Source organism: Mustelus asterias, chromosome 26 (assembly GCF_964213995.1).
Source record: "Mustelus asterias chromosome 26, sMusAst1.hap1.1, whole genome shotgun sequence".
NCBI classification, from domain to species: domain Eukaryota; kingdom Metazoa; phylum Chordata; class Chondrichthyes; order Carcharhiniformes; family Triakidae; genus Mustelus; species Mustelus asterias.
In genome coordinates, this window is record NC_135826.1 from 29166174 (window position 1) to 29188753 (window position 22580).

At 44.4% G+C, this 22580-nt stretch overlaps 1 protein-coding gene across 2 annotated transcripts in view; it reads right to left on the bottom strand.

Annotated features, from left to right (window-relative positions):
- Positions 1-22129, bottom strand: part of tbxa2r (thromboxane A2 receptor) — a 38260-nt gene extending 16131 nt beyond the window's left edge. For both annotated transcript variants that reach the window (XM_078198773.1, XM_078198774.1), the window contains exon 1: positions 21935-22129. The gene's annotated coding sequence lies outside the window, so the exon portion shown is untranslated. The remainder of the gene's footprint in view (positions 1-21934) is intronic.
- Positions 22130-22580: the final 451 nt, after the last annotated feature.

The following is a 22580-nucleotide window of genomic DNA, read 5'->3' on the forward strand; positions in this document are numbered from 1 at the left end:
TCCACAGACACTACGACAACGGATGAATGAACACCGCTCGACAATCACCAGGCAAGACTGTTCTCTTCCTGTGGGGGAGCACTTCAACAGTCACGGGCATTCAGCCTTGGATCTTCAGGTAAGCGTTCTCCAAGGCGGCCTTCATGACACACGACAGCGCAGAGTCGCTGAGCAGAAACTAATAGCCAAGTTCCGCACACATGAGGACGGCCTAAACCGGGATGTTGGATTTATGTCACATTATCAGTAACCCCCACAGCTTGCCTCCTGGGCTTGTAGAATCTCACTAGCTGTTCTGTCTGGAGACAATACACATCTCTTTAACCTGTGTTTAATGCTCCCTCCACCCACATTGTACCTTTAAGACCTGGCTGGCTTTAGAGATTCGCATTTTAATTAGTATTCTGTAACTTATTTCTGTGTCTGTGCACTGTTTGAGAGCAGATATCCACTCCATCTGACGAAGGAGCAGCGCTCCTAAAGCTTGTGGTATTTGCTACCAAATAAACCTGTTGGACTTTAACCTGGTGTTGTGAGACTTCTTACTCTATTTTTGGTAGCAGCCTCACAAAGCATCTTCACTAAAACAGTCTGACATGGGCATCCTTTAATTGATAAAGCCATAAAGACTACAAAAGCCATTAGTATTTTATGGCCTTGTCAGTGAAGTTAACTGAATCTCTAAGGGATGTGGTCAACTCATCTTGCCTTCAGGATATTTCCCAATTATAACCCTGATAAGTTTTGTTTATAGCCAACATAATGAAACACATGTATATATTGCTTATCAATTCAATGACTGAGCTTTTTATCACGACCTACAGTTTCCAGGGTTTTCATTCTGTTACCATTAATTCTTGTCAGTTCCCCTCAAGTCCCCTACCATAACTCTTTTGTTAGCTAAGACATTCATATCTTTCTGACTCTGTTTTGATGAGAAACTGTGAAGGCAGCTTCATTAAAACACACTCTTGTATCAGTTGTTTCTGATAAGGTGTCTGGTGAGGTAATTAAGTCTCCTTTATGGCCTTGTGACTCCAAGAGTTGGGTGCTTTAAAGGAATGTATCTAACATATGTTTGGTATCAAAGGGGCACTCTGTAACTGTGCATCTAAGTTACTTTGTTTAATTTCTAAAAATGTATAGAAGATATATTTATATGTATGGACTAATTAAAGGTATTACATGTATCTTTAAAACTACGAAGTATTGAAAACACCTAATTACAATCAAACTTACTCCCTATTGAGAAAGTGAATTCTACATCTAAGTTAGAATCATAGAAACCCTAGTGCAGAAAGAGGCCATTTGGCCCATCGAGTCTGCACCAACTACAATCCCACCCAGGCCCTACCTCCATATCCCGACATATTTACCTGCTAATCCCTCAGGACACAAAGAGGCAATTTTAGCATGGCCAGTCAACCTAACCCGCACATCTTTGGACTGTGGGAGGAAACCGGAGCACCCAGAGGAAACCCCCGCAGACACGAGGAGAATGTGCAAACTCCACACAGACAGTGACCCAAGCCGGGAATCGAACCCCCGTCCCTGGAGCTGTGAAGCAACAATGCTAACCACTGTGCTACCGTGCCGCCCACAAGTTGATTAGACAGAAACCCTAGCAGAGTCTAGCAATTTTATAGTAGCCCTTTTCTTTTCTATCTTTCTACAGATCCTTCTGGTGCAAATCCTGTTACAGCCCTCTCGTGAGAGTTTGTGGCTATAACGGGATTTGTGGTCACGGTGAATGGGCCCTAAAAGTCCCCCCTACATCTCTGACGATGGTGGGATTTTCCACAATTCTAAGATGTGTTTCGCGGTGCCGGAAGTGGCCCGCTATTGGCTGGCGGTGGGACCTTCTGGTCCCCCCGCTGTTAGTGGGGTTTCTCGCTGTATGCACTCCGCCACCAAGAAACCCTTGGGGTTCGCCATCAGCAGGACTGGAAAATCCCGCTGGCGGGAATGGCCAAAAAACTCTGGTCTACATCTGCTTTCCAAGGGATAAAGAAAAAATGCGAATTATTGTTTCCTGGCCAATTCATTTCTCCATCTGGTGAATGGCATGAGGACTCGTGGGTCTGACGGTGACCTTTTGTCACCAAGAATTGGCCAGAAGTGAATTGAGTTTTCATGAAAGACCAACAAAAGCTTGAATCATAAAACTGGAGAGACAGACAGAGGCTCTGAACATGATATCACCAGACATCAACGCTCTTGGTTTGTATACAGAAGTATTTAAAGCATGAGGACATATTAGAAAGTTCTACAAATCTCAGGGGCTGATTTGTTTACTTTTAGAAACTTTTGCCAGCCATGTTGTTTATTTTGCTGGCTTTGAATTCGGAGGCATAATGCCAATCACACCAGTCTTTTAGTGGATTCAGGCACAAAACTGAGAGATTGGATAAAACAAAAACATCTCAGTGATTACTCTCGGAGTCTGTGGAATTGATGCTCCTGTCCCCATGCTTGCTTCCATTTATGGAAGGGACCTCATTTGGAAAGAGGAATAAATTATCCAAAATAGCCAGTAATAGATGTCGGACATGAGGTGAAGTTTGCAGCTAAGAACAAAAATGCCACGAGAATAACTTCAATATTTTCATTCTCATGAGACACCAAATAAGGAATTAACTGGCGGCATCTGACATAAACAGGAAGGACAAGTCAAATCATATATCAAATACTTAAAATCAGTGGCTTAGAAATAAATAGCCTAGAAATTACCAGTGTCAATTTTAGTGAATGCATGCTTAATGGGATTGTACAATATTTCTCTTTGGGCTGTTTTAGTGAAGATACTATTGAGGGCAGCACGGTGGCACAGTGGTTAGCACTGCTGCCTCACAGCACCAGAGACCCGGGTTCAATTCCAGCCTTGGGTTGACTGTGCGGAGTCCACACGTTCACCCTGTGTCTGCATGGGTTTCCTCCGGGTGCTCCGGCTTCCTCCCACGCTCCAAAGACGTGCGGGTTAGGTGCATTGGCCATGCTAAATGGGCCCTCAGTGTCCCAAGATGTCTAAGTTAGGAGAATAAGTGGGGTAATATGTGAAATTTGGGGGATAGGGCCTGGGTAAGATGCTCTGTCGGAGAGTCAGTGCAGATTCGACGGACCGAATGACCTCCTTCCGCACTGTAGGGATTCTATGATGATGGCATTCAAAGTAGCTCCTTTAAAAAATTGGTACAAAATATTTTCCTGTGAACACATTTGAGTCACACATTTATATCACCACAAAAATTTATTGATTTACATTCTGTGTAGTTCAAGCTGAACCACATTTATGAGCCCTGTCCTTCAAAAGAAAAGTAAGCTTGTTAAATGTTTTTATTCTTGGGGAAAGGCATGGAGAATTACATTTGTTTTAAATTACAAAGTCAGTTGAGGTAAACAAAGAATCTCTGTGGGGCGTCTTCCGTTGTGAGCTGTGGACACAAGGGAAGGATTAAAGTTTCCAGGAAAGATTAAAGCTCCAAATGGGGATTGAGAAGGAGGAAAAGCAGCAAAATGTCCGGGTTTTACAATTACAAGAAAGGAATGTTTGTGAAATCTGGCACTCAACATTTAGATGAAAACAGAACAGCCCCCCAAACCATATTGTTATGCTGAGTATTTAATGAGTTGTCTCAGTTGAATTGAGTACCCAGGACAGGGTGGCACAGTGGCACAGTGATTGGCACTGCTGTCTCACAGCACCAGATACCCAGGATGGGTGACTGTGTGGAGTTTGCACGTTCTCCCCGTATCTGCGTGGGTTTGCTCCGGTGCTCCCATTTCCTCCCAAACTCCAAAGTTATGCAGGTGGATTAACCCCTTTGTCTCCCAAAATTGGCCATGCCAAGTTGCCCCTTAGTCTCCCAAAATGTGGATTAGCCATGGTAAATACACGGGATTATGGGGATGGGGTGGAGGGGAGTGCCAGAGTGGGATGCCGTTTCGGAGAGTTGGTGCAGGGTGGGCCTCTTTCTGCGCTGTAGGGATTCTCAGGTTTTTTTATTCATTCGTGGGGTATGGGCGTCGCTGGCTGGCCAGCATTTATTGCTCATCCCTCGCTGCCTGAGGGCAGTTGAGCCACATTGCTTTGGCTCTGGAGTCACATGTAGGCCAGACCACATAAGGACGACAGATTTCCTTCCCTGAAGGGCATTAGGGAAGCAGGTGGGTTTTTTCTGACAATCCACAATGGTCATCAGTAGATTCTTAATTCCAGATATTTCTTATTGAATTCAAATTCCACCACCTGCATGGTGGGGTTCAAATGCAGAACATTAGCTGAGTTTTTGGATTAATAGTCTAGCGAGAATACCACTAGGCCATCACCTCCCTGGAAGGAAAGCAAAACTGGTCAGTCACTCAGCTCAGCTACAGTGACAATGATTGGTCAATGGTTGAACCCTGAATCATGGCTTGGAAGAAAAGATGACCAGATTTTTTTTCCATTAACATTTTGCTCTGCTCCAATTCAGACTTGCACAAACTCAGTGAAGAATCTCAATTCAACGTCAATGGATCTGTTTTATGGGTCTAAAGTGACAGGAGCATTTTTACTGCTGTTGTTCTGTCTGGCTCCACAGCAAACATTCTGGAATTTTTAAAAAACCCTTTATCACATGAACTGCAGCAGGTCAAGGAAAAGACTCCCAAAAGTGAAGATAAGTCATAAGAAAACAAACTGCAGATGCTAGAATAGTGGAATACAAAGAGAAAGGAAAAGCTTGAATTACACAGCAGTTAATCAGCATTTGAGAAAAAAAGAGAGTCTCTATTTCACATGCTTGCTTATTTTCAAACTTAGAATAATAGAACCTACAGTGGAGAAGAGGCCATTGAGTCTGCACCGACTCTCTGACAGAGTAGTTTACCCAGGCCCTCTCTCCCGCCCAATCCCTGTAACTCCACACATTCAACATGGCTAATCCACCTAACCTGCACACCTTTGGAGTGTGGGAGGAAACCAGAGCACCCGGAGGAGACCCACGCAGACACAGTGAGAACGTGCAAACTCCTCACAGACAAGCCAGAATTGAATCCGGGTCCCTGGGGCTCTAAGGCAGACGTGCTAACTTAAGAAGGTTTATGAAGAAAAATATTCAATAAGGCCTTATTCGCACCCCTTCCCTTTGAGGCAGACAATACACCAACTTAGCACTGCCTCGCCATTTAGCTGATTGCTGTATTGGACTGAGTGGGGCCCACATTGCGGGCTGCCCGAGCACTCAGCAGGGAGGGGTGCTGAGCAGTAATCTCTAATAGCACATGGTGCACCAGTCTGCTCCTCCTACAGGGGTGCAACCCTCAGTGCAAGGGTGCTGCTGCTGGCTGCCTATATATACTGCTCTGGCTACAGGTTGAAGCAGCCCAAATGGAGCATTGGGGAAGAGGTAGAGGGCTCTCCAGTTCAGGGAACTGGCACCGGACGTAATCAAGGAGGAGGTCTGAAGAAGAAAAGTTTTCACAGGAGAGGCAAGAGACCCTCAAAGACCACCCTGCAAAGAGAATGGAAGCAGATGGGCGGAAAGGTGAATGAGAGGAGACCGTTCTCGAGAAGCTGACAGCAGAGCCTCAAGAGGTTTAGTGACCTTACATGGGTGATGGTAAAGGTTATTGAACGCATCTTCGAAGGACCCCATACCCACCGCACTACCATTCTCCCACATTAGAATCATAGAATCCCTACAGTGCCGAAGGGTGCCATTCGGCCCATCGAGCCTGCACTGGCAATAATCCCGCCCAGGTGCTATCCCCGTAACCCCACATTTCCCGATTCACAGCAGCCCATCACTCACCCAGCAGCCGTTCCTGGCATCCAGTACTCCGGCCTATCATCCAGCTCACCTTCATCCACGGCCCTTTCTGCTTCCGCAAATTGCCAACTACTCAGCTATGCCAGACACATCACCCAAACCCAAACACAGTGCCACACAATCACTGTTAATCTGTGCCCTCTTCCATCGGACAGAGTCACCTGTGACCTCGGGGAGTGGGGAGGAAGTGGGGACAAGGACTTCTGAGCTCCGAGGAGGAGATGGCACTCCACATCATGCTGCTTCCTGTGCTCGAACCCGTGGCATCCATCATCTCTGATGGGATGTTCCTGACTCATACGCCCCCTCTCGACTTCCAGCTCACTTCTCATCCTACGATCCGGCCTGGTGATGGTGCAACCGCGGGTCGCTTGCTTTCCAACCCCCACCCCACTGCCCTCACCCTGACCTTCCCCTTTCTGATTTCCTGCTCTCAGACACTCACGAACTGTCACATGTCCAGTCCCAGCAGCCCCGGGAAGAAAAGAGGCGCATTATGTAGAAGGCCTATCCACTTGCTCTGACGCTCACAACACAATTATTGGCATTCCGAATACCTGAGAGGCTAGTGCAGAGTTAGGATCTGTATGAGGTGAGTCACTGGCCATGAGTGGTGACATGCAGGAAAGCGCAGTTGGGCAGACACAGCGGGATGCTGAGTGAATTGGCTGGCATGCCTGGCAGTCTCCTTCACTCATTGTCAAGGATCATGGAGGAGTCTGGCTCCAAACTGGAAGAGTTTACCCTCCCCACAGCCTCTGCTCCATCCCCCTGCAGCCATTGTATGGGCAGGTCACCTAATCCTCTGCACCCCACCCCCTCCACTCCGTGAGGACGCAGCATCCCTGCCCAATCCAGCAACTCATTCTAACACCTCCAGAGTACTTTCGAAAACTTTGCAACAACATAGATGAGTCTGAGTCAACTTATCTGCGGGTTGGATGCAGATTTGGATGTGGGTTTGACATCACATTCTCGTCAGTTGGGAAGTTTCCAATGCTCGAATGAGCGTCTTTGCCAACACAGGATGCCATGTGGTTGTACTGTAAGTGGGCAGAGATGCTGCACATCCCACCCGAAGGGCCTCCGACTTCTACAGTGCCGGTGCCGGCCCAGACTGTCTGCGTATCCATTTCTGTGTTCATTTCAAGAATCCAAGCAATCTCTGATTTCCATCTGACTGTGCTGGGAGAATTATGAAAAATGTGACATGATTGAGCCGGGCTTTATTAACCATCAAAATCTCCATTTGGAAATGATTTGATGGTAAGAGATTTGCTGAAAGTGTGCAACACCCTTTCTGGTATGTTTCAGATGCTTTACAAGTGATTGTTTGGCCAGGTGGGATCGCTGGGAGATAAATGAATCTCCTCTGGCTGTAGCTGAAGTGACTGATAGGCGAGATGTGAAGCTGAAACCACAAGCTGAACCTCTCCAAAGCTGTCTTGAATTCAGTATTCAATGATGCGTTCAATTTCAAAGAAGCCTCAAAAGTCTACTGGTTTCTGACCTTAAAGCCTACACATCTTGTAATTCCTAACACACACGCTACCCATCTGTTTCTCAGTAAAATAAATCACAGAATAAACATCATTACTGCAATCCTGTCAGCCCATTATTCTGTAGGATTCATTCGAGCATTGGAAACTTCCCAACTGACAAAGAACGTGATGTCAAGCAGCTGACTTGACACATGATTTACCAAGTTCAATCACGCTGGTTGATTCAATGTATTTGCCTATCATTCATTAATTAACATATGGACACCCGCCAGAGTTAGCCATATTATTTAAAGGGCCAGGCATTCAACCCGCAGATAAGTTGACTCAGACTCATCGATTGTACTTGCTCAGTAACAGCAGCTCATCCACATCTATGTATCAAAATAAAAGCATTCAATGTCCATACATAATCTATCATCTTTATCAATGAAGATTCTGCATTCTTCAGCTGAAATCAGAGGAATACTGAACACCATGGAGGTGATGGGCTAATGGTATTATCATCAGTTTAAGTTAAGTTTATTTATTAGCTTCACAAGTAGGTTTACATTAACACTGCAATGAAGTTACTGTGACAATCCCCTAGTTGCTACACTCTGACGCCTGTTCGGGTACACTGAGGGAGAATTAAGCATGGCCAATGCACCTAACCAGTACATCTTTCGGAGTGTGGGAGGAAACCGGAGCACCCAGAGGAAACCCATGCAGACACGGGGAGAATGTGCAGACTCCACACAGACAGTGACCCAAGCCGGGAATCGAATCTGGGTCTCTGGTGCTGCGAGGCAGCAGTGCTAACCAGCGCTAATCTCTGTGCCACAGTGCTGCCCTGTTTGGACAGTAGGTGGTCATTCCAAAGGGCAGCAGCTCACCAAATCTTCCTCCACTCCCAAAACCATGACCTCGAATTGCTTAGAAGATTAAGGGCAATGGGCAGATAGGAATGTCTCCACCTCCTGACCTAGAAACATTTTGCCATTCCTTCATTGTTGGTGGGTCTAAGATCTGGAGCTCCCTCCCTAACGATACTTTTCATTGTATACTAATGCATGTGACAATAATAAATCAAATCAAAGCAAATCAAATCAAATCCTGCTCTGACCAAGACCGCAAAAAACTACAAAGGGTCGTGAACGAAGCCCAGTCCATCACGTAAACCAGCCTCCCATCCATTGACTCCGTCTACACTTCGCACTGCCTCGGAAGAGCAGCCAGCATAATCAAGGACCCCACACACCCCGGACATACTCTCTTCCATCTTCTTCCATCGGGAAAAAGATACAAAATTCTGAGATCACCTGCTGCTATCAGACTTTTGAATGCACCTATCTTATATAAGTTGATCTTTCTCTATACCCTAAACATGACTGTCACACTACATTCTGCATGCTCTCCTTTCCTTCTCTATGAACGGTATGCTTTGCCTGCATAGCGCACAAGAAACAATACTTTTCACTGTATACAAATATATGTGACAATAGTAAATCAAATCAAAATCAACAGCGCTGTGTGTGTACCTACACTGCTTGGAATGCAGCAGTCCAAGAAGGTAGCTCACCCCCACCTTCTCAAGGGCAATTACATATGATCAAGAAATGGCCACCCCTCCTAGCAACACCCAGAACCAGAACACAAATTAAAGGTTCCCGTTCAGAGCCTAAAGGGGCAACCCTGCCACCACCGGTTCAGAAGAAAACCTAAAAGGGAAAATAATTTACCTGCCTGGATCTCTTCAGATTCACAAACCAGCTTCCACCAGACTTGGCCAGGTGGGAACCGACGCATCCTTCAAGTTAAAATAGCGATTTGGACATATCAATGATGTGTGATGTGTATATTTGAGGAATACCCTGCCAGTTGGCAGCAGGTTGGGCGTCACGGTGGCACAGTGGTTAGCACTACAGCCTAACAGTGCCAGGGACCCGGATTCAATTCTGGCCTCGGGTGATTGTTTGTGCAGAGTTTGTAAAGTGGGGTAAATAAGTGGGGTTACAGGGATAGGGTCAGGGTGGGATTGTTGTGCGTGCAGGCTCGATGGGCTGGATGGCTTTCTTCTGCACTGTAGGAATTCTATGGTTCTTATGAGGACCTCTTCTGGGGCAGGTGGGACCTGTACAAGAGAGACGGGTTACACCTGAACTACAAGGGGACCAATATACTTGCAGGGAGGTTTGCTAGTGTTATTGGGGAGGGTTTAAACTAGATTTGCAAGGGGATGGGAACCAGAGTGCCAGAGCAGATAGTGGAGCGAGGGTGAAAATAAATGATGTTAATAGTTCATGCAAAATCACAAATAGAAGGGTTGTGTGTGGTGGTAATAATCTTCTGAGGTGTGTCTATTTCAATGCCAGGAGTATTGTGGGGAAGGCAGATGAGCTGAGGGCGTGGATTGACTCATGGAATTATGACATTATAGCCATTAGTGAAACTTGGCTACAGGTGGGGCAGGACTGGCAGCTCAATGTTCCAGGGTTCCGATGTTTCAGACGTGATAGAGGCAGAGGGATGAAGGGTGGGGGGGTGGCATTTCTGGTCAGGGAAAATGTTACAGCAGTGCTCAGGCAGGACAGATTGGAGGGCTTGTCTACCTTGGCCATATGGGTGGAGCTGAGAAACAGGAAAGGTATGACCACGTTAATGGGGTTGTATTATAGACCACCCAATAGTCAGCGAGAATTGGAGGAGCAAATCTGCAGAGAGATAGCAGACAACTGCAGGAAACATAAAGTTGTGATAGTAGGGGATTTTAATTTTCCACATATAGATTGGGACTCCCATACTGTTAAAGGTCTAGATGGGTTAGAGTTTGTAAAATGTGTTCAGGAAAATTTTCTAAATCAATATATAGAGGTACCAACTAGACAGGATGCAATATTAGATCTCCTATTAGGAAACGAGTTAGGACAAGTGACGGAAGAGTGTGTAGGGGAACACTTTGGTTCCAGTGATCATAATGCCATTAGTTTCAACTTGATCATGGATAAAGATAGATCTGGTCCTCGGGTTGAGGTTCTAAACTGGAAAAAGGCCAAATTTGAAGAAATGAGAAAGGATCTAAAAAGCGTGGATTGGGACAGGCTGTTCTCTGGCAAGGATGTGAATGGTAAGTGGGAGGCCTGCAAAGGAGAAATTTTGAGAGTGCAGAGTTTGTATGTTCCTATCAGGATTAAAGGCAAAGTGAATAAGAATAAGGAACCTTGGTTCTCGAGGGATATTGGAACTCTGATAAAGAAGAAGAGAGAGATGTATGACATGTATAGGCAACAGGGAGCAAATAAGATGCTTGAGGAGTATAAAAAGTGCAAGAAACTACTTAAGAAAGAAATCAGGAGGGCTAAAAGAAGACATGAAGTTGCTTTGGCAGACAAGGTGAAGGATAATCCTAAGAGCATCTACAGGTATATCAAGAGCAAAAGGATAATAAGGGATAAAATTGGTCCTCTTGAAGATCAGAGTGGTCGGCTATGTATGGAACCAAAAGAAATGGGGGAGATATTATTTTTGCATCAGTATTTACTAAGGAAACTGGCATGGAGTCTATGGAAATAAGGCAAACAAGTAGGGAGGTCATGGAACCTATACAGATTAAAGGGGAGGAGGTGCTTGCTGTCTTGAGGCAAATCAGAGTAGAAAAATCCCCAGGACCGGACAGGGTATTCCCTCGGACCTTGAAGGAGACTAGTGTTGAAATTGCAGGGGCCCTGGCAGATATATTTAAAATGACGGTATCCACGGGTGACGTGCCGGATGATTGGAGGATAGCTCATGTTGTTCCGTTGTTTAAAACAGGCTCAAAAAGTAATGTGGGAAATTATAGGCCGGTAAGTTTGATGTCAGTAGTAGGTAAATTATTGGAAGGAGTACTAAGAGATAGGATCTACAAATATTTGGATAGGCAGGGAGTTATTAGGGAGAGTCAACATGGCTTTGTGCGTGGTAGGTCATGTTTAACCAATCTATTAGAGTTTTTCGAGGAGGTTACCAGGAAAGTGGATGAAGGGAAGGCAGTGGATGTTGTCTACATGGACTTCAGTAAGGCCTTTGACAAGGTCCCGCATGGGAGGTTAGTCAGGAAGGTTCAGTCGCTAGGTATACATGGAGAGGTAGTAAATTGGATTAGACATTGGCTCAATGGAAGAAGCCAGAGAGTGGTAGTGGAGGATTGCTTCTCTGAGAGGAGGCCTATGACTAGTGGTGTGCCACAGGGATCAGTGCTGGGTCCATTGTTGTTTGTCATCTATATCAATGATCTGGATGATAATGTGGTAAATTGGATCAGCAAGTTTGCTGATGATACAAAGATTGGAGGTGTAGTGGACAGTGAGGAAGGTTTTCAAAGCTTGCAGAGGGATTTGGACCAGCTAGAAAAATGGGCTGAAAAATGGCAGATGGAGTTTAATGCAGACAAGTGTGAGGTATTGCACTTTGGAAGGACAAACCAAGGTAGAACATACAAGGTAAATGGTAGGACACTGAAGAATGCAGTAGAACAGAGGGATCTTGGAATACAAATACATAATGCCCTAAAAATGGCGTCACAGGTAGATAGGGTCGTAAAGAGTGCTTTTGGTACATTGGCCTTTATAAATCAAAGTATTGAGTATAGGAGTTGGAATGTTATGGTGAGGTTGTATAACACATTGGTGAGGCTGAATTTAGAGTATTGTGAGCAGTTTTGGTCACCTAATTACAAGAAGGATATTAATAAGGTTGAAAGAGTGCAAAGAAGGTTTACAAGGATGTTGCCGGGACTTGAGAAACTGAGTTACAGAGAAAGGTTGGATAGGTTAGGACTTTATTCTCTGGAGCGTAGAAGAATGAGGGGAGATTTGATAGAGGTGTATAAAATTTATGATGGGTATAGATAGAGTGAATGCAAGCAGGCTTTTTCCACTGAGGCTAGGGGAGAAAATAACTAGAGGACATGGGTTAAGGGTGAGGGGGGAAAAGTTTAAAGGGAATATTAGCGGGGGGGCTTCTTCACACAGAGAGTGGGGGGAGTTTGGAATGAGCTGCCAGATGAGGTGGTGAATGCGGGCTCACTTTTAACATTTAAGAAAAACTTGGACAGGTACATGGATGAGAGGGGTGTGGAGGGATATGGTCCAGGTGCAGGTCAGTGGGACTAGGCACAAAAATGGTTCGGCAGAGGCAAGAAGGGCCAAAAGTCCTGTTTCTGTGCTGTGATGTTCTATGGTTCTATGGAAAGCTTGGACAGACTAGGCTTGTATCTGCTGGAGTTTAGAAGAGTAAGAGGCGACTTGATTGAAACTTGTGGGGTCCTGACGGGTCTTGACAGCGTGGATGTGGAGAGATTATGGGAGAATCTAGGACTAGGGGGTCACTGGTTAAAAATAAGGGGTCACCCATTTAAAACAGAGATGAGGAGAAATGTCTTCTCTCTGAGGGTTGTAAGACTTTGGAACTCTCTTCCTGAAAAGGTGGTGGAAGCAGAATCTCTGAATATTTTTCCAGGCAGAGGTGGATAGATTCTCGGCAAGTGAGGGGGTGATAGGTTATTGGGGGTAGTCGGGATGTAGATTTGCGATTACTGTCAGATCAGCCATGATCTTATTAAATGGCGGAGCAAGCTCGAGGGCCTGGCACACGCCTGCTTCATGTTTGTATGTTTATATGTACATGCACAACATTTAGAGAGAATGAGAGGGTGACAATTAGCAGAAAAAATAAGAATGATTCTGTCCTGAGCAACATGGCTTCATTTCAACCATATACTGTTTGCATATTATTTTCCAATCACTGACTAAAATGGTCATAAAATCTAATGTCAAATTTCCATTATGTGTTGCATACCAGCAGACCAGAGGTGGAAAATATGAAAATGATCCTTTCAATCTCAATATAACGCACTTTACCCTGCAGAAACAGAAAGAACGATTAAATCTTGCTTGCAATATATTTAATAACCCAGTGATTAGTTAATTGTGCAGCAATGCTTTCCAATAATTGCGCTTCAAGTCTGCTTCGCCACAGAGGCCAACATTCTCTCCATCCTTGTGTTCAAATGTAATCGTCAAATGTTGAGAGAGGAAAAAAAATCCAAAGCCAGTAAAGATTGTTAGCAACTCATCTTAATTTAAAGATAAAAAGGGCTTACTCTGGAACTTTGAAATAAAACTACAGCATCTTGAAGAAGATGGCAAGTCCATCAGCATTGGAAAAGAACAACAGTATCAAGAGGGCCCAGTTATTTTAAAGTCAAAGTTTATTTCTTAGTGTCACAAGTAAGCTTACATCAACACTGCAGTGAAGTTACTGTGAAAATCTCCTAGCTGCCACACTCCTGTTCGGGTACACTGAGGGAGAATTTAGCATGGCCAATTCACCTTTCATGCACATCTTTGGAATGTGGGAGGAAACCGGAGCACCCGGAGGAAACGCACGCAGGCACGAGGAGACTGTGCAAACTCCACACAGACAGTGACCCAAGCCAGGAATCAAACCCAGGCCCCTGGCGCTGTGAGACAGCAGTGCTAACCACCGTGCCACTGTGGCACCCCATGCCACCGTGCCTTAGCGCTTAGAGCTTTGAGTTAAACAGCACAGGAGATTATTTAGTCTATTGTGTCTATGCTGGATCTTAAGAGTTTAAATTTTATATTACTTAATGCCTTGAATATTCACTCTTCTCCCTGATACACAAAAGTGAACATTGCTGCCAGTTCCGCTTCATGTTTAGACTATTGGTAATAAATCACCATGCAGAACGACATATCTCAAAAACTCAGGCCGTCAGATAATGGAAACTTAACTCCTTACCAGTTCATTTTTTGAATGTTTATTATTTTATTAATGCTGCCATGATATACCAGTTATTACCAGCCTTCAGATAGAGTCTAGGTACGTTCCCACAAGGGCAAACAGGCAGAGCAATCAAAACCAAAGCTGGGTGGCGAAAGAGGCAGAGAATAAGATACAGCAGGAAAAGGGGGGAGGTTTGGCAGATATTACGTTGCTAATACACAAAATCATAGCACGGTAACAGCACAGGAGGCCATTCAGCCCACCATGTGCATCCCGGCTCTCTGCAAGAGCTGCTCAGCTGGTCCCATTCCCCTGCCCTTTCCCCGCAGCCATGCTATCCTTTTTCTCTTCAGATAGATATCCAATACAAGTGAGAATATCAAAAGTTCAGAGGGAAAGTGCAAAGGGAAATTAGAGAATGCAGCTAACACCAAAGGGAATCCTAAAATATTCTACTGGCATATAAATGGTAGACGGGTAGTATGAGGATGAGTGGAACCAAGTAGGAACTAGAAAGGTGACCTATTCATGGAGGCAGAGTGTGTACCTGATGTACTCAATGAACGTTTTGCATCTATCTTTATCAAGGAAAGTCATAGTTAAAGAAAAATTGAGATACCAGGTGGGCTTAAAATTAATAAAGAGGCTGCACTTAAAGGAGTAGATCAGTCCCCCGGTCTGGATGGGATGCATCTTAAGATGCTGAGGTACAGGCCAAAATCTTCCAATTGTCCTTGGACACATGGGTGGGAGCAAAGTATTGGAGAATTGTAAATGCCCTTGTTCATAAAAAGAGCGTAAGGATAAATCCAGTAACTACATGTCAGTCAGTTTAAATTCAGTGATAGGGAAGCTTTTAGAAATGATAATGTGGGAGAAAATCAACAGTCACACGGACCATTGTGTATTAAGGAGCACCAACATCGATATGTTAAAGGCAAATGGTGTTTAATTAACTTTAATGATTTTATTGATGCGTAAGAAAGAGAGTTGAAATAGGCAATGAGGTTAATGTGGTGTATATGGACTTCAAAAAGGCATTTGTTAAGTGCCACATAATAGGTTTGCCAGCAAACTTCAAGTCCTTATTCTAAAGGGGGCAGCAGTGGCATGGGTATAAAATTGGCAAAGAAAATATCGAGAAGGTGGTGAACAGTTGTCTTTTGGACTGGAAGGTGGTACACAGGTTTCCCAGGTCAGTAATTTTTGTGATCTATATTAATGATCTGGACTTCATTTGCAGACGACATCAAACTTGGAAGTATTACAAACTGTACAGGTGATAGTGACAGAGTCCAAGAGGACATGTTGTTCAGCAACACCTCATCTTCCCATTAGGCACATCACAACCTTCCGGACTCAACATTGAGTCCAACAACTTTACTCTGTGAACTTTCCCCTCCATCTTGCCATCCCCCTTTTTTCTTTTATTCGATTCCCCTGGCTTAAAGCCAACGCAACCCTACCCCTCCCACATGGCCAGCTTTGCTCCCACTGAACACTGACCTCTGTTCTTCTATGATGTGGCGATGCCAGCACTGGACTAGGGTAAGCACAGTAAGAAGTCTCACAACACCAGGTTAAAGTCCAACAGGTTTATTTGGAATCACGAGGTTTCGGAGCACTGCTCCTTGACTCACCTAATGATGGAGCAGCGCTCCAAAAGCTCGTGATTCTAAATAAACCTGTTGGACTTTAACCTGGTGTTGTGAGACTCCTTTCTGTTCTTCTATTAACACATTCTGCTTACTTACCTTTGCCACTATTAGCACTCTTCAGTCCCTAATGGCACCACTAACAGCCCCTTTGTCTCATGTCCCTGACATCTTTGTCAATCTCTCCTTAGCTCCGACCTATCACTGACTTTCCATTCTGCCCCACTCTCCTCTCCCAGTATATAATTCATCACATTTCTATCCCTCTTCAATTCTGTAGAAGAAAGTGAAGTGATAGACACACGGTGACACAGTGGCTAGCACTGCTGCCTCACAGCGCCAGGGACCCAGGTTCGATTCCTGGCTTGGGTCACTGTCTGTGCGGAGTCAGCACGTTCAAGTTGGACATGAAATATTAACTGTGTTTCTCTCTCCATAGATACTGCCAGACCTACTGACTTTATCCAGCATTTTCTGTTTTCATCAAACTTCCAACATCCACAAAATTGTTGCTTTTAATTGAATGTTGCAGAACAGGTTGAAAAAGTAATTTAAAAACCCAATTGGATCCTGGGTTTTATAAATAAAGTACAAAAGCAAGAAAGTTATGATAAACGCTTGCAAAACACTTGTTTGGGAACATGGGAGTACCATGTTCACTATGACTGTGGGGTGGCACAGTGGTTAGCACTGCTGCCTCACACCGCAGGGGTCCTGGGTTCAATTCCGGCCTTGGGTCACTGTGTGGAGTTTGCACATTCGCCCCATGTCTGTGTGGGTTTCCTCCGAATGCTCCGGTTTCCTCCCACACTCCAAAGATGTGCAGGTTAGGTTGATTGGCCATATTAAATTGCCCCTTAGTGTCCCAGGATGTGTGGGTTAGGGGGATTAGCGGGGTAAATATGTGGGGTTACCGGGATAGGGCTTAGGCGTGATGTTCTGTCGGGGAGTCGGTGAAGACTCGATGGGCCAAATGGTCTCCTTCTGCACTGCAGGAATTCGACGAATTCTCGGCACACACTTCAGGAAGAGTGTTAGAGAGAACCTTAGAGAGAATGGAGAAAATATTTTCTAGAGTGGTTCTCGAGATTAGGGGGTCTCAGCTGTGTGGACAGATTGCTGAGGTTGTTCTCCTGAAAGCAGAGAATGTTGAAAGGAGATTTGATAGAGGTCTCCAAATTAATGAGGGATCTGACAGAGAAACGGAAAGAAACCATTCCTAAAGACAAAAGGATTCAGAACACGAGGGCAGAAATTAATTTAAGGTGCTTGGTTAAAGGAACAGATTTTTACACAGTGAGTGGTTATGATCTTGAAAGCACTTGCTGAAAGGATGGTGGAGGCAGATTCAATCCGGCTTTCAATGGAGGATTAGTTTCATACTTGAAATTAAAAACAATTGCAGCATTAGAACAGGGAGTGGCACTAGCTGGGTTGCTCATGCAGCCAGCCAGCATGGAATTGATGGGCTGAATGCCCTCCTTCTCCATTGTAATTATTCTATGGTTCAATCACAGATAGAAGTTGGACCTGTTGGACTTTAACCTGGTGTTGTTAAACTTCTTACTGTGTTTACCCCAGTCCAATGCCGGCATCTCCACATCAATCACAGATAGCAGACAAATCACATCTCCATGTATGTCTAATATAAGCATTGGGGCCCGTATGGTTGAGTATATTTTATATTATATACCAGTCAACTAGTCATGTCACTGCACATGGGAAAGTGATTTTAAGTTTAAGTTTATTTATTAGTGTCACAAGTCAGTTTACGTTAACACTGCAATGAAGTTACTGTGAAAATCCTCTAGTTGCCACACTCCGGTGCCTGTTCAGGTACACTGAGGGAGAATTTAGCATGGCCAATTCACCTGACCAGCACAGCACGTCTTTCAGACTGTGGGAGGAAAACTGGAGCACCCGGAGGAAATCCACACAGACACGGGGAGAACCTGCAAACTCCACACAGACAGAGACCCAAGCCAGGAATTGAATCTGGGTCTCTGGCGCTGTGAGGCAGCAGTGCTAACCACTGTGCCACCGTGTGTTCATCACCTCATTTTCACTGGAAAATGGGGTGGGAGATAAAATCTATTTTGCCACCCTGTGGCTGCATGATTTGATTTTCAAGTGGACCTCAAAATGAGTGATCAAGAATCCCACCACAGACAAATTTCTTGCCATTAGTAAGCCTTACACTAACATGTAAAATGAGAACCTACCCTCATGATGGACCATAACACCATTGTGGAGGACCATGTGGAGTTTAGAAAAATAATTTCCAATATAAATGTGGGCATGGAAAGTTAAAAGGAAAAAATGTGACATTTATGGCAACGTAACAGTGGCAAGTGTATGCAGATATAGATTTTAACTTAATACTGATATGATCCAACCAACTAGATGTTGGGGCTGGTTTTTGCAAATTCAAAGGTTTTTTTTTAAACTTAATGTATAAATACTTCATAACTATTAATTGGTTACAAAATATAAGTGACTATGATCCTTAAATATTTATCCTGTGTAGGCTGTCAGATACCATATTATTTTGATATGCTGGAGGTATAAAGTGTGTCTTATAATGAATTTCAATCTAGAAAAATGACAAGATATTTTCTACACACTAATGAAAATTGCAGGTCATTCATTAATATGTTCCTTTAGCATGTTTAAAATGGCACACAAAAGAACATTTTCTATGAAGGTGGCATAGTGCCACAATGGTTAGCACTGATGCCTCACAGCGCCAGGGACCCAAGTCCGATTCCAGCCTTGGGCGACTGTGTAGAGTTTGCTCGTTCTCCCTGTGTCTGCGTGAGTTTCCTCCGGGTGCTCCAGTTTCTTCCCGCAGTCCAAAGATGTGCAAGTTAGGTGGATTGGCCATGCTAAATTGCCCCTTAATGCCCTAAAATGTGTAGATTAGGGGGATTAGCAGGGTAAATACATGGGGTTATGGTGATAGGGCCTGGATAAGGTGCTGAGTCGGTGCAGACCCAATGGGCCGAATGGCCTCCTTCTGCACTGTGAGGATTCTATGATCTTCTAATGATAATGATCTGTATTAGCAGTTTTGCAAACAGCATTACATTGCGAAGCTATATCAAAGGCACTTGTGATTATTACAAACCATCAAACAGACTTTAAGTGATTAAGACAGCAATCATCCCAGGACATCAGCATTTTACTTCGAAGAAGAGTCTTTCACTTTCTTGTATTCATGGAATTTCATGACCCCAAGGCATACACAAGAACATCCAGGAAGGAGATAAAGAGTAGTTCAGTCAACAACCCATTAAGACAAGTCAAGCCCATTGGCCCGCTTTAGAAACATTCCTCGACCTTTTCTCAAAAGCAGCTTTTTTTAAAAAAAGTTCTTGGGGTTGAATTATGCTGGTAAACCAACATTTATTGCCCATTATTTGATAGTTCTGAAGGAGGCCCCATAGTATGGGGCTGAAATCACATGCATGCTAGACAGGAAAGAAATGTTGATTTCATTAGTGAACCACTCTGGTATTTAATAACAATCCATCAGTTTATATAGTCATTTGTGGGTATTAGTCACAAAGTACCAGAATTGTTTTTTCATGAGATGTGGGCATTACTGGCAAGGCCAGCATTTGTTGCCCATCCCTAATTGCCCTTAAACTGAGAGGCTTGCTAGGCCATTTCAGAGGGCAGTTAAGAGTCAACCATGTTGCCATGGATCTGGAGTCACATGCAGGCCAGACTGGGTAAGGATGACAGATTTCCCTCCCTAAAGGACATTAGTGGACCTGTTGGGATTTTTCAACAATCAATGATAGTTATTATGGCTACCATTAATGAGACTAACTTTATATTCCAACAGGGATTTGAACCCATGTCTCCAAAGCCTGAGTTTTTGGATTATTAACATTACATCATCATCATCTCCTCACAAATTGCTGAATAGTGGAATTTTGTTTTTACAATGGTCTTTTTTTAACAATCATATGCTCCAATACTGGAGAGTCCTTCCTTTCTAACATTATTCTTTAGCCCTCTACATTATTAACGTGCACCCTAAAGTTAGATTTAAACTTTCATTTTCCTTTGGCCTAACCTTTACTGGTGATTAGAAACTTTTTTTTGGAATATATATGCCAATTACCCGTTGAATGAATCTGGTCAGTGATTCTCAATCACTCCATTTGAGATTCAAACGAGAATAAAGCACTCACTTTAACATCAGCAAGAGATTGGAAGCCCAGAGGAAAATACTTAAAGGGCTACAGTAACTGAGTGTTTGGCTGTGGGTGCCATGGTGGCATACTGCTGCCTCACAGTGCCAGGGACCCGGGTTCAATTCCGGCCTCGGGTCACTGACTGTGTGGAATTTGCACACTCTCCCCATGTCTGCGTGGGTTTCCTCCAGGTGCTCTGGTTTCCTCCCGCACTCCAAAGATGTGCGGGTTAGGTGGATTAGCCATGCTAGATAGCCCCTTCGTGTCAGGGGGACTAGGAGGGTAATTACGTGGGGTTACGAGATAGGGCCTGGGTGGGATTGTGGTTGGCGCAGACATCATGGGCCAAATGGCCTTCTACTGCACTGTAGGGTTTCTATGATTTTATGCACTGTAGGGATTCTATGACTGGATAATACCCTCCATTCTTCTCATCCTTCTGGGGTGTATGGATTTAAAATAATTGGTTGGAGGGTTAGAGGAGAATTTGAGGAAATGTCTGTCATGTAATGGCTGATGGGGGTCAAGAACTCACTGCTTTAAAGAATGACAGAAATAGAAACCTTTCCCACATTGAAGAAGCATTTGCAAATGAGCTTGAAATGTGGTAACCTGCAATGATGTGGAGATGCCGGCGTTGGACTGGGGTGGGCACAGTAAGAAGTCTCACAGATGCTGGCATTGGACTGGGGTGGGCACAGTAAGAAGTCTCACAGATGCTGGCATTGGACTGAGGTGGGCAGAGTAAGAAGTCTCACAGATGCCACCATTGGACTGGGGTGGGCACAGTAAGAAGTCTCACAACACCAGGTTAAAGTCCAACAGGTTTATCTGGCATCACGAGCTTTCGGAGCGCTGCTCCTTCATTACCTGATAACTCACCTGATGAAGGAGCAGCACTCCGAAAGCTGGTGATACCAAATAAACCTGTTGGACTTTAACCTGGTGATGTGAGACTTCTTACTGAACCTGCAATAAGGATAGGGTCCAAGTCCTGTAAAGTGGGACCAAACAGGGATAGCTCTATTTCTGCCGACACAAATACGACGGCCCGAATGGCCTCGATGTGTGTTGTATATTCCTGTGATTCCACAGTAAACGAAAAGTCAGGACACTGTAAACAAAAACACAGACCTATCCCACTGTCTGTTTATGTTTAAACTGTTCTTAAACAGTCTTTGTAATTTCTAACACCCGACACCCCGCCCAGGCTGACCCTTTCCTTGGATCTCGAATGGGCCTCACTGCAGTAACTAGCCAAATATTTCCGGAATAACACTAGGTGTTAGCCCGCATCCTGTCCTTTGAAACACTCCTATAAGCGATGCCACTTGTACCTTGACAAGTGAACCGCGATAAACTTATTTGCACGTCTACCTTCGCCTGTCACACAGAAGGAACAGAACGGATTACTGCAAAGAAGTGTACCACAACCGACACAGAAGAAACCACAGAGAGAATGATCAGCCACTCAACTCCCAGCACTTTAATTATACATTTTGCAATGAAAAATCGCTTGTAAATTTCACGGTGCATTCCAGCAGACTCATTTTAAAACAGAATCGCCAAAACACTTTTTGTTTAATGATGGGCACTCCATAAGCAGGCGCTTACGAAAAGAAATTCATACGGAAAGGAAATATATATTTGCGCATTGTGTTAAACACCAGCCGAGTTCAAAGAGCTTCAGATATTCTGATACCAAATACATTCAGCCACCAAGGTCCACGACAGGATTCTCAGTTGGAGACTACAGTGTATCTAAACAATTGGAAATGACAAGAGTATCAACTGGACACTCTACAATGTTTCCAAACAAATTAAAAATTATAGAGTCTCAATTGGGAACTCCACAGTGTTTCCAAACAATTGAAGTTAGACTCAGTTGGAGACTACTGTTTCCGCTCAGTTGGAGACCACAGCGTTTCCAAACAATTAAAAATTAGAGTCTCAATTGGAGACTCTACAGAATATGTAAGCAATCGAAAATTACAGACCTTCTTCTCACTGAGTTCCGATTGTTGCAATTTCAGCCTTGTCCCTGCAGACTGCGTGAATGCCAGGAGGCTTATGAGCCCGTTACATTCTCCAGCTTTTAAGACGTCAGTTTGCACCCCCGCGTATTTCCTCAGTGGTTGGTGGATACTCTCCCAAGGAACATTCCTCAGATAATTGTAGGTATCCCCTCCCCTCCCCTCTCCCCACCCCCTGCACCTCTTTCTTTAAATGGAGGAGTGAGTCAGGTGTCGACCGTCTCAGTAACAGCGAGATCCCACAGTGGGGGAGCAGAGAGAGGTTCAGTGCTGTGGCTGAGTGCAGGCGGCGAGAGGGCGTCGCTGTCCCCTCTTTGACTGAGCGATTCTGCTCCCGAGAGAGCAGCGTCCCAACCTCTGAAGGCTGGGGCAGGCAACTGGGGTAAATCTACAGGCAGAGAGACTCCCTCCCCAGTGGTCATTATTCTGTGACCTGCTAGTAGCGTTAAGCTAAGGACTCAGAGGACCACACAGCACTTCTTTTTGAATCCAATGTAATAAACTTTTTGTTTACGGCGCCAATTTTGGAGAGACCGAGGAAATTATTCACTTATTCATTCCAGCACTGCCACGAAATAGCAATTTTGTTCCGAAAAAACACAAATAGAGG